We start from the raw sequence: 12,225 nt of genomic DNA on the forward strand, positions 1-12,225 counted from the left end.
AAAGCTTGCTTGGGCGAACAAGGAGGTGGAGACGTTCGTCTGCATTCTTGGGGAGGAAGACGTTGTTTACGTAGCTGCCGCGGCGATCGACATCCGGCCTACCCCTAAGGGTACTGTCGGCAGTGGAAACGCGACCTCGGAACTGAGCTGGGCTATACCGCCCCCTCCCTACCGCACCTTTGCGATCCGTTCCGCACCCTGCAGTGGAAACGCGGCATTATAAGACTGAAGGCAGCTCTCCCACAGAAGGAAGTGTTAGAAATGGCATGTCCTTTTCTACGAGAGCCTGTGGACGTAGAGGCTGCGATCCTCCGAAGGAATCTCCGTGAGGCACGATTATTAAAACCCCGGTTGGATATACTTTCTTTTCCTGATAATTTTCTTCACGAGCGCTATCGTTTTTCAGCTTAATCTATCATTTATTTAGACCACCTTCTCAGCCCCCATGTCAAACGCACTGTGTAGTTTGCGACTCGAGTCTGACTCGAGTCAAGTCATGCTTTAAGTTTAAGTTTTTTATTTTTAACGCAATTAACGCATGTGCAGAATGATCCGCCCCGTGCATCCCACCCGCTCTGTACTACAGTCACTTTAACGTTGTGGCTTTCCCATGATCAGAGTAGCTGACTAACCACGGACCTATAACTGCTGCAAGTCAAGAAACTCATTTTAAGAATGCAAGGCAGAAAAGACCCTGGTACTGCTTTTAACCAGATGCTGTTCTTCTCTACATGCACATGCTCAGCATAATCGTCTGCATTGTTCACTGAAGTAAAACCCTTTGAGTAAACTGTTAAACAAAATAACTTGTCCCACCACCGCCCGTGTTCTAATAAAGACAATCTACTTTTTATGAGGATTTCTTTATTTCCTGAAAGCACAAAAAAGAAAGTCATTCATATTGGGTATGTTTTTAGAGCAGGGAACAGTATCCCAGTTTGCACCTCACCCACCTTTAACTTATGCTCCAAAATTTGGATCTCCAAAGCATCCTTTTGCATCTTTTGCCTTAGGTGGTCCATTTCCTGTGTGGCAATTGGGGTAATCGAGTCACATGACTTGACTCGAGTCAGACTCGAGTCGCAAATTTGAGGACTTGAGACTTGCTTGACAAAAGACTCGACTTGACTTTGACTTGGTCTTCATGACTTGAGACTTGACTTAGACGTGAGACAGATGACTCGAAATGACTTTTCTAAAGTTAGATTATAGGTTGGATTTGTGATTTGCGATACGCCAGCAGATTTTGAAAATACGCAACTCAAATGGTCCTACCCCCTCTCCTTCAACGCTGACTCTGACTCCACCCATTCCAAGTACATGGACGCGCAATCACACAAGAGCGCGAACACAGATGCGCGAGAGTGGGCCAGGGCCCCGTTTCCCGAAAGCGTCGTTAGCCTAAGTGGATCGTGAAGTGCGTCGAAAGGGCATCGTAGAGTTTTCACCGCGTTTCCCGAAAGCATCGTGGGGAACGAACGTCTTGAAAACGCTCGTAGCTAACGAGTACTCCAGGGGTGCTCGTAGGTACTCGTAGGACGCTAAGAGCATCGTCAGCTATAGCCTCAGTGGCGACACCATCGGACATTCCGTCTATTGGATGCGTTTTATTAAAACGCATTGCGCCTTTATGTTCTCAGTTTGGTAATTAATAAAGATTATTAATTAATTTATTAATAAAGATGTTAAAATGGCCAAAATAAAACGGGACATTCCAGAAAATGTTTGCGCAGGCAGGGCACTCAAAATGTGTGAGAGAAAGAGGGGAGATTTGTGCAGACTGACATAGGCTACTCATAAAACGTAGCATAAAATAATGTAAAAAATAAAATAAATTAAAACAATTAAAAAAAATTAAAAATAAAAAAAATTATAGAAAAAAGAATTATAGAAAACAAGCAAAGGAGCAGGCAAAAGGCTGGGATGAAGGCTGGGATGAATGTTTAGTGACATGAGGGAGGGTGGAGGGGGTTAAAAAAAAGTCTCAATCACTCTTCGACGCGCAAGAAAACCAGCCGCGTAGTTATGAGGGAGGCCATCCTCACACCGATCTTCCTCATCGTCATCGTCCTCAGCGTCCTCCGGTTCAAGCAATGCCACCCCAGCCTTAGCTGCAATGTTGTGCAACATAGCCGTCACACATATCACGGTGCATGACTTGGCCGGCGAAAACTGGAGCCCTCCGCCTGACTTGTGAAGGCATCTAAAGCGCAACTTCCACCTCCCGATCGTGCGCTCAACGATGCACCGGGCCAGACGGTGGGCCTCGTTGTATTCCTCATCAATACATACCTTACCCTATTTCCGGAGGGGCTTTTATAGCCAATCAAATTATCAATCAAGGAAACCCTTATGCGGAATCAGATTAAGTCGGCTCTCTTTGCTGCGCAAAGCATGTTTCAGAAATCAGCCCATTAAGATAAATGTAGTTGTCACACAAGCTATTTTTAATTTTTTGTCATATGGAATTATTTCAGGGGGGAAAATGCCGTGAAACGCACAATGCATTCAGGATTAGGACTGATATATGTCGGTTTAAGCCTAATCAATTGTGTTTTAATGTCTTTAGCATTCATATAATTGCAGTCTATTTTTTTCGTAGGCTACTCTGAGGTTGTCCTTGATGGGGATATATTTTAACCCTTTTTAAAACAATTTTCCTGCGACATTCCTGCATCTCCCCCTCCTACGGAGCCCATTTCAGAACCGTATCAGTAGACAGTTACAATCCTACGACGTCGTGAGTGCAGCGAATGCGCGTTCACGTTAAGAGGAGTTTCGGGAAACGCTCCAAAGAAATGATCGATGGATCGCAAGATCCATCGGGAGAATGATTGTACGAGCGAAGATCCATCGTTATCGGGAAACGGGGCCCAGGGCAGGCTAGCTAGGTTGAAGTTTAGGGTTGTATTCTAGCGCTAGGTCCAAATGTGGATTAGCTAGTAAACTAGCTCCAGTAGCTACCGCAGGATAATAACAAACAGAAGCTTGCTCTGGGTCACGAGCTTTGAGTACGTGCACGTGCACGAAGAGGTCACGCGCGGGGGGAGGGGGAGTGCAGTACGACCGTTTGATTGACGTACTTACTGTCCAATGCCACTCTGTGTTTCTGAAAATCATTGGCTGGAGTTTTTCGAGCCCTGCCCGTTCCACAAATGATTAACTTGTTTAATTTTCATGTCAGTAGGCTACTTCTAACTCAGTGGTTTTAAGTGTCGTTTTGTTCAAGGTGGAGGTACGAGTTATAGCAGTCCCTGCATCAAGTGCACCTGTTGAACGTGTGTTCAGCCATGGTGGGGTGATAATGTGACCGCATCATTCAGAACTCAGTGACAAAGTACTGTCAAATGATTTTTTTGCAAATGCAATGCATTGTAAGTCGATGTATGTTGCGAGGCAGCAAGATTGCTACCAGCTTTCAGGCTGGTAGCAATTACTATTTCCCCTTCCTACAGTATGTGTATGTGATATTACTTTTGAAATATTCATTTTTTTCATGTCTGATGCCATGTGTTGCAAATAATATTCTACAACATGTAGGGAGATTGAGTGATTGACTTGAACTGTTGTCGTATACAGCTACCTAGAGGTTATATTTGATTCTGTTCATAGGTTGGAGGTAATGATCATAAAAAACATTTTCAAACTATGCACATAATGGTTTTGGAATGTTTTGAATAGTTTGAGTTATTGTTATTGTTAAGACATTGTTATTGTTAATGTTGAAATAAAACTCAACTTATGAACCACTCTCTTTACCGATTTTTAAATGTGGAAACTGGGTTAGATCATCAGATTTTTGTATGACTTGACTTGTGACTTGCTTGACCTGAGCAATGACTTGACTTGTGACTTGCTTGATTCTCACCACAGTGACTTGGGACTTGCTTGAGACTTGAAGGTTATGACTTGAGACTTGCTTGTGACTTGCACATGAATGACTTACCCCCACCTCTGGGCAATACACATAAATTCAGGGCGCCCTGGCATGGAGGGGGTACCTGGACCTGGAGGTATCTCCTCAGAGAGTCAGGGGTCATGTGAGGGTACCCCACTGGTTGAATGTAGGTCTTTCTGTTTTTCTTGTTTTTTAGATTTTGTTTGTCTTCGAAGTAACGCATGCAAACCGTGCGAGTGCCACAGCGCAAATGTTCCAAATGTTGTTTTTTTGGTAACTGGGTAGAAAACCTAAAAGTCACAATTCATCAACTTCACAGATCAAGATGGATTAGTGCTTGTAATGGAGCCGCCGGCTACGATCGAACATTCTCCAGTTGTAAATCCATTCGGATTATTTTATACTTTCTGTTGTAAGCGCCTCTCGGCACAGTAGGCCTACTCAGCCAATAGGCCTATTGCTCTTTGTATGATTGAGGCCGATGAAAATCCTGGTCCGGACGTGGATGGGTCATCTGAAAAGACTGAGATGTGCTCAGCATCTCCAACATTATAGATAAAACTACCATTTGCAAAAAACGGAGGGCTACGCAAATAGTCTGGAGTGAACTGAGGCCAGGGGCCTGTACCACGAAGCTCACTTAGAGGGTTAGCGAGGTATGTTGAGCTCAAAGCCTGGGTTAGTTGTACCACGAAAGTCGATCTCTTTTAGCGTCGCTGTATCACCATGGTGACTTATGCTCGCAACCAAACCTGGTCGGGAGCAGTTTTTCGGCAGTCTAGCCGGAGATCGGCTACTTAAATCAGCGTGCGCAGCTTCCTAGCCCCTCCTCTGACAATGGCGTCACCATTTGTGGGTGTTCCCGTGGACCTCGGCGCACTTCTCGGACAGGCGTCTCTCCGGAGACAGAGGGTTTTACGGGACAGAACCGATCCCTTGGCATTGTCTGACGATATTCAGATTTCAGACTTTATTGTCATTGTGCAAACAACGAAATTGGGGTTCTTCATAAGAGATACAGATTCTCATCAGAGGATGATCGTTATTTGATCGTCCTTTTGGACCTTATGTAGACAATGTTTACTGTTGCGCATTGCTTCGTGACAGAGTGATAGAGTGGAGGTAGCGCGTCAGTCTTGAATATCTGCGCGGGGGGTTCGACTCCCAAGGGACGCGAATTTACGTGAAGCTTAAAAAGTCCCAATTCTTATGCATATGGAATACAAATTCACAAAAGCTTATGGAATTATTTTTTTGTGCTTATTTCGAACTTGAACCCATATTTTCAAGGCGGTGCTGGCACCACATCTATGGGGGTAAAATGCATGATGATAGACCGGCGAATTTGAACCCCGGTCGCTGGAGTTCGGGTCTTATACTAATCCACTACGCTACAGCCGCTACCTCTTAGCGGTTGAAAACATGCGATACATTTCTTACATAGGGTGTTTTAAAGTGAATTCCCTAAATTATAGAATAAGGCAGGATGGACGTTGCTTATGCATTTTTAAATCATCATCATTCTATTTGGATTAATGGCGAACAATTCTGCATTTGGCATAGTTATTTTATAGACAATATGCAGAATCTTTTCACTTATACGCATATAGGCTGTGTCCCAATTCCTAGGACGCATCCTTCGAAGGCTGCATTCGAAGGATGCGTCAACGCCGATTGCGTCACAGCGACGCGCCAAGTGCTGTCCCAATGCCGTGGCTGTTTCCCAATGTCAAGGAAGCATGCTCAACGGCCGCCCTTTTAAGGACGCTACGTCATCGTCATCGAACGCCGACAAGCACTGTTCCAATGTTGAGGACACTCGAAATACGCCCCCTTTTCGGGTCCTTCGTTTTTGAGAATTCCGAGATTTTTCAAGGATGCATCGCTGCATCCTAGACGAGCCAAAACTACCCACAATCCTCTGCGTTCACTGGGCGGGTTCTTGAAAATGGCAGAGAAGTACACGTTCAAACGAAGTGAAGTTATATTAGTTTTCAGAAATATTTTGTGCCGTATTGCTTTTTATAGATTCATCATGTTAATGCAAATAATCAAGCCTAAAGGCCTGTGCCACTTTTCAAACGTTTTTGCAACTTAATGATACGTTGCTATATTTTGCATGGACGTAGCTGGTGTTAAACACCACTGTCACCAATGTCAATTTACTCGCTCACAAGATTACATTATTCATGTATACCTATTTATGTTTTACGTTTTTTTTAGGGTCAGCCCAGCAAACGGAGGCTTTTGTGCGCCTTAGGGTGGCGCACAAACATTTGTTTGCCGGTGGAAGGGATAGTGCCACTATCCAATGTTGTAAAATTAATGCACAACCGATCATTTGCAATGTTTGTAATTTTTAATGAACGTATATAATTGTATTTTATATGATATACTTATGTGTTCAAAGCACTGATAGATTGTAGGCATATATGAATGAATGAATCAGATCATATATCCAAATAAATACACGTTTATCATCTCTTTCTTTGTCTTTTTCCCCCTGCATAATAGTAATCAACCGTACTGTAAATGTGATGCATGAATTAAGTTCTCAGACAATTTCACTTAGTTTTATAAAAATTTAATGGATTTTCCTTTTAATAAAGACAATTCGATCAACCACAACAAAGCTTTTGTGACTTCCCCAAAGAGGCTCCATGCGAAGGAGACATGACCGCATTCATAACAGACAAAAGTCAAATAAATATCGATCAGCTTGATTGCTGCCATGTTTTATTCATAAGTGCACATGTGTTTACAAGCGGACACGCAGTATTAAAAAGCGGAAGCGGAAGCGCTTCCACACTACCAAGTCGTTCCCAAAGTCAGACGTTACAAACGCTAGGAAGCACTCGAGCTAGCACTCTAGTCTCATCTCCATAGGACGCGACTAGCAAGGACGCGTCCTAGCAAGGCTGCAGCCTTCACTTTGGGAAACAGCCCGTGTTCCAATCATTCCAATACGTGTTCCAATACCGGGGCTGACGGAGGAAGGTTCATGAACATTCGCGAACGTTCGCGCTCATTCATTGAGCGTCACAAGAAGAAATAACATTAAACAGATAACACCTGTTTTACAAATGACATTTATTAGCGTTGCTAACTTTATATATTGTATTTAATTGTTTAATCGCATTTAGCTAGTAAACTGAGTATTAACACAAGCTAGCTAGACTATGGGTGTTTCCCAATGTCAATGCTCAATGTCATGCTCAACGGCCGCCCTTTTAAGGACGCTACGTCATAGAACGCCGACAAGCACTGTTCCAATGTTGAGGACACTCGAAAGCCGCGCCATTTTCGCGTCCTTTGTTTTTGAGAATTCCGAGATTTTTCAAGGATGCATCGCTGCATCCTAGACGAGCCAAAACTACCCACAATCCACTGCGTTCACACGCTGCACGGGATATAAAAAATGGCAGAGGGAAAGCAGTACACGTTCAAATGTAAGTGAAGTTATATTAAAGTTTTCAGAAATATTTGTGCCGTATTGGTTTTTATAGATTCATACTTGTTAATGCTAATTATCAAGCTTAAAGACTTGTGCCACTTTTCAAACGTTTTTGCAACTTAATGATACGTTGCTATATTTTGCATGGACGTAGCTATTGTGTTATACACCACTGTCAACAATGTAAATTTACTCGCTCACAAGATTACATTATTTATGTATACCTATTTATGTTTGTGTTTAATCTTTTTTTTTTTAGGGTCAGCCCAGCAAACGGAGGATTTTGTGCACCTAAGGGTGACCCACAAACATGTTGTCAAATAAATGCACCACCGATCATTTGCAATGTTTGTAATTTGTAATGAACGTATATAATTGTATTTTATATAATATACTTATGTGTTCAAAGCACTGGTAGAATGAATGAATCAGATCAGTTAAATAATATATCCAAATAAATACATGTTTCTCATCACTTTCTTTGTCTTTTTTCCCCTGCATAATAGTAATCAACCATACTGTAAATGTGATGCATGAATTAAGTTCTCAGGCAATTTCACTTAGTTTTATAAAAATTGAATGGATTTTTTTTTTAATAAAGAGGATTCAATCAACCGCAACAAAGCTTTTGTGACTTCCTCAAAGAGGCTCCATGCGAAGGAGACATGACCGCATTCATAACAGACAAAAGTCAAATGAATATCAATCAGCTTGATTGCTGCCATGTTTTATTCCTAAGCGCACATGTGTTTACAAGCGCAAACGCAGTATTAAAAAGCGGAAGCGCTTCCACACTAGCAAGTCGTTCCAAAGTCCGAACGCTAGGAAGCACTCGAGCTAGCACTCTGGTCTCATCTTCATAAGACACGACTAGCAAGGACGCGTCCCAGCAAGGCTGCAGCCTTCACATTGGGAAACAGCCTATGATACACTTTAAAAACTCAGTTTACTAGCTAAACTCAATACAATACAAATATAAAGTAAAAACAAGTCTTATAGAATAGAATAGAAAGCTTTATTGTCATTGTACAAGTACAACAAAATGCAATGAGCAGCTCCATACATGCACACATGTTATCGAATATAAATATATAATAATTACAAAAGCAATATATAATATAAATATATAAATGTCCTTCAGGATGCCTCTGGCCCTGCTGAGACAGCGGGAGCCGTAGATGGTGCTTAAGGAAGGCAGAGGGCAGCCAATGATTTTTTGCGCAACGTTTGCCACCCTCTGCAGTCTCTTCCTGTCTGTCCTGTTATCTGTATTATGTTATTTCGTCTTTGGCAACATGAGGGCGAATGTTTTTTGAAACCTGCCTGGCAACGGACAATTGCGTCGAACGTACATAGACGGTACAATTTTCGCCCACGGTACAATTTTGGTGTGACAGCGCCACTTGACGTCACTATAGCAGCAGGTAAAGGTTGAATCATTTAAAGGACAATTCTGGTATTTTGAACATTCTGGTTTGTCTAGGATGAAATAGAGTTAACACCGAAATTTTAAATATTGGTCCTGTCTCGAGTATTTGGCAAATTTTTAATCGCCCCTGGTTGTTGTAGTCTTTTCGCTCGGTTCTAGCCCTACTGTTGATACGGAGAACCGAGTGAAAAGACTACAACCACCCTTTCCGTTTCCGGTTCCGGTCTCCGGTTCATTTACAAAATGCCAAAAAAACACGATTGAAACTGTATTTCGCTACCATAATACAGTTTCGCTAAATAATAAATGTATATCGTGTGTATGTTTTATTTGTGTTATCCCAGTTATGTTATTTTTATTTTTTTTATCATTTAATATTACTTTTAATAGTTCCGGGACATTGGAGCAATAGCCTGGTGTTTTTACACTTCAGACTCTACTGTGAATTTGAAGTAATGTTCAGTCTTTGAATAAAGATTCGGCAATTCCAAATGTTGTTTCTTTTGTCCGATTCATCGATTAATCGAAAAAATAATCTACCGATTAATCGATTATTTAAATAATCGTTAGTTGCAAGGCAAGGCAAGGCAACTTTATGTATATCGCACTTTTCATACACAAGGCAGACTCAAAGTGCTTCACATATAAACATTGTCATACAATAAAAAAATAGATAAGTAAAAGAAAACATATGCAAAGAAATGGGTAAAATAGAAAGTTAAGAAGGCATTTTAGTATTAAAATAGAAAATAAAGGCAAAGTTAAAAAAGCTTTAGAAAGTGCAATGTATTTAAGATTTAGCAGAAAGCTAAAGCAAACATAAAAGTCTTCAGTCTTGTTTTAAAGGTGGTCTCTGGTTCTTCCACTTCCACATCAATCTGAAGAAGACGCGGTCGTTTGAGATTCATCGTCTGGAGGCTCACACAGCTTTTGGCCGTGATAATATATATTATATATTATATGATATAGATATCTATGTATAATATTGGTTTCTAACAGCCATTGCGATACATCCACCGTAAACAGAGCGCATGGTACCATGGCTACAAGCTGCTCAGGGCCAGGTGATAATATATATTATATATTATATGATATAGATATCTATGTATAATATGGGTTTCTAAGAGCCATTGCGATACATCCACCGTAAACAGCGCATGGTACTGTGGCTACAAGCTGCTCAGGGCCACACCCCCACCCCCCTCCTTGACCTGCCTTGACACGCCCACCGTAACCAGAGCGAATGGTACTGTGGCTACAAGCTGCTCAGGGCCACACCCCCACCCCCCTCCTTGACCTGCCTTGACACGCCCACCGAAACAGCGCGTTTGGGGGAAGCTCAATGTGCGACTAGTTCGGAGTGGCTGTAACTCTGCACCACGGCTGAATTTCGGGGACGTCTTTGAATACTGTGTTTGTGGCCCACTAATACCTATATTAAAGCTTCCATAAAATAGCATGGCATGGGATCTTTAAGAAATGTGTTTAAAAACGCACAAAGATGTTGTAATGTTTCAGAAAAATGTTTAAAGGGTTTAAAAAATATGTTTAAAAAATATGTTTCAAATGTTTCAAAAATATGTTTCAAATGTTTTAAAATTATGATCAGTGATGTTTAAAATGTGTAAAATAATTAAAATAGCTTTCAAAACACAGGTATTTAGAAAAAAAAAATTGGGGGGGGGGGGCTCAGCTGCATTTTTTACTCTGAGGGGGGGCTCACTCTCTCACACTTTAAAAACCCCTGATGTAGGGATTTATAGGTTAGCAACAGGATTTTAAAATCAATTCTCTGACCTACAGGAAGCCAATGTAACGATTTCAGAATTGGTGTAATATGTTCAAATTTTTTGGTCTTTGTTAGAACTCTAGCAACAGCATTCTGAACAAGCTGAAGCTTCCTCAGAGTTTGTTTTGGGAGACCTGTAAGGAGACCATTGCAGTAATCAAGCTTACTAGTGATAAAGGCATGTACAAGTTTTTGTAAGTCTTCGGTGGACATGAGCCCTCTAAGTCTTGCTACAAGTTTAAGGTGATAATATGCAGATTTTGTAACTGATTTGATGTGACTGTCGAAATGTAAATCTGAATCCATGAGAACCCCTAGATTTCTGGCTTTGATTGAGGTTTTCAGGGACAGAGAGTGAAGGTGTTGGGTTACTTTAAGCCTTTCCGTTTTAGAACCAAATACAATTATCTCTGTTTTGTCCTCATTTAGTTGAAGGAAATTTCGACGCATGCGCTACTGCGCGTATATGTCCCGCGCAAATTTTATTTTATTAAAAAAAAAAAAAATGCATGCATCAAAAAAGTTATAGTTGGGAGGAGCTGTCTCTATCAGAACGGCTGCACTATTATTTTGTTCCAGCCATGTTTCAGTTAAAAACATATTAATTAGTTGCAGCCCTAATTAATATTACGTGAATATTAATATGACTCTATTGGAGGTGTCATGGCGGGGGGGAGTGGTCCAACTCACATCAGAGGGGAACCACCGTGCCTCTTGTTTCATTCCTTGTTCCTCTTATCGCTGTCCACATCCTCATTTTGATCTATAATTGGGTCCCCCAGCTTCTCCATTGCTATGCCGATGGATGTCGTATTTCCCCCCTAGACAAAACCACAGTCTCTGTACTTTTTCGAGATGCGTCTCAGACATCGGTGTCAGACTAAAGGCACACCAACCTTCAGCCGAAGCTGTCTTAAGAATTAGCTTCTCGTCATCATTTAGTACCTACCTACCAATTCTGCCAATGGTTCCATTGCGACCAACGGCCAGATGGCCTAGTGTGAGTGCACCCTAATACCACCTTTAACATGTAGCTGAAGTGACATTCAAAATAAAGGTATATTACGAGGGACAAATAGTATTAAAAAAATCCTTTATTTAAACATGCCAATTACAAAATATAAATACCATTTCAGGTTAAACATCTTTACAATGGGTCTTGCTCGTTGCCCGAGAAAATGGCAGCCAGTCTGTCTCTTGTAACGTTACCAGGGGTCTGGTTATCTGCTAGGGGGCACGGGGAGGCCATGATGACGTCACAGGGTAGGGTTGTCCCATTTGGTAGGGGATCGGTTAGGGGTAGCAATGAGCATGAGCTATGAGGGTAAGGGTTAGGGTTAGGGTTGAGATGTAGGGTTGAGACAGTGAGCAAAGAAACGGGATTGGGCCTTAATTTGCGCGCTCGCAGTTAATATCTACGCGTGTGGAATAATATAATACGCCCGAATGCATCTTTTATCACATTAGTGAATTATGGCACTAATGTGTCGCCATACTTCAGTATCTTTGAATGACACTGCCAGTTATTATACCCCACCACAAGGCGCGTGTCAGCAACTCTAGCTTCACCAAAAAGCTTACATGCAAAACAATAAACTCAACTACAATAACCAATAAGGGTGGGAAAATAATCGATTCTTCGATGCATCGCAACA

Source organism: Gadus chalcogrammus, chromosome 9, assembly GCF_026213295.1.
Source record: "Gadus chalcogrammus isolate NIFS_2021 chromosome 9, NIFS_Gcha_1.0, whole genome shotgun sequence".
In the NCBI taxonomy this organism is placed as follows: domain Eukaryota; kingdom Metazoa; phylum Chordata; class Actinopteri; order Gadiformes; family Gadidae; genus Gadus; species Gadus chalcogrammus.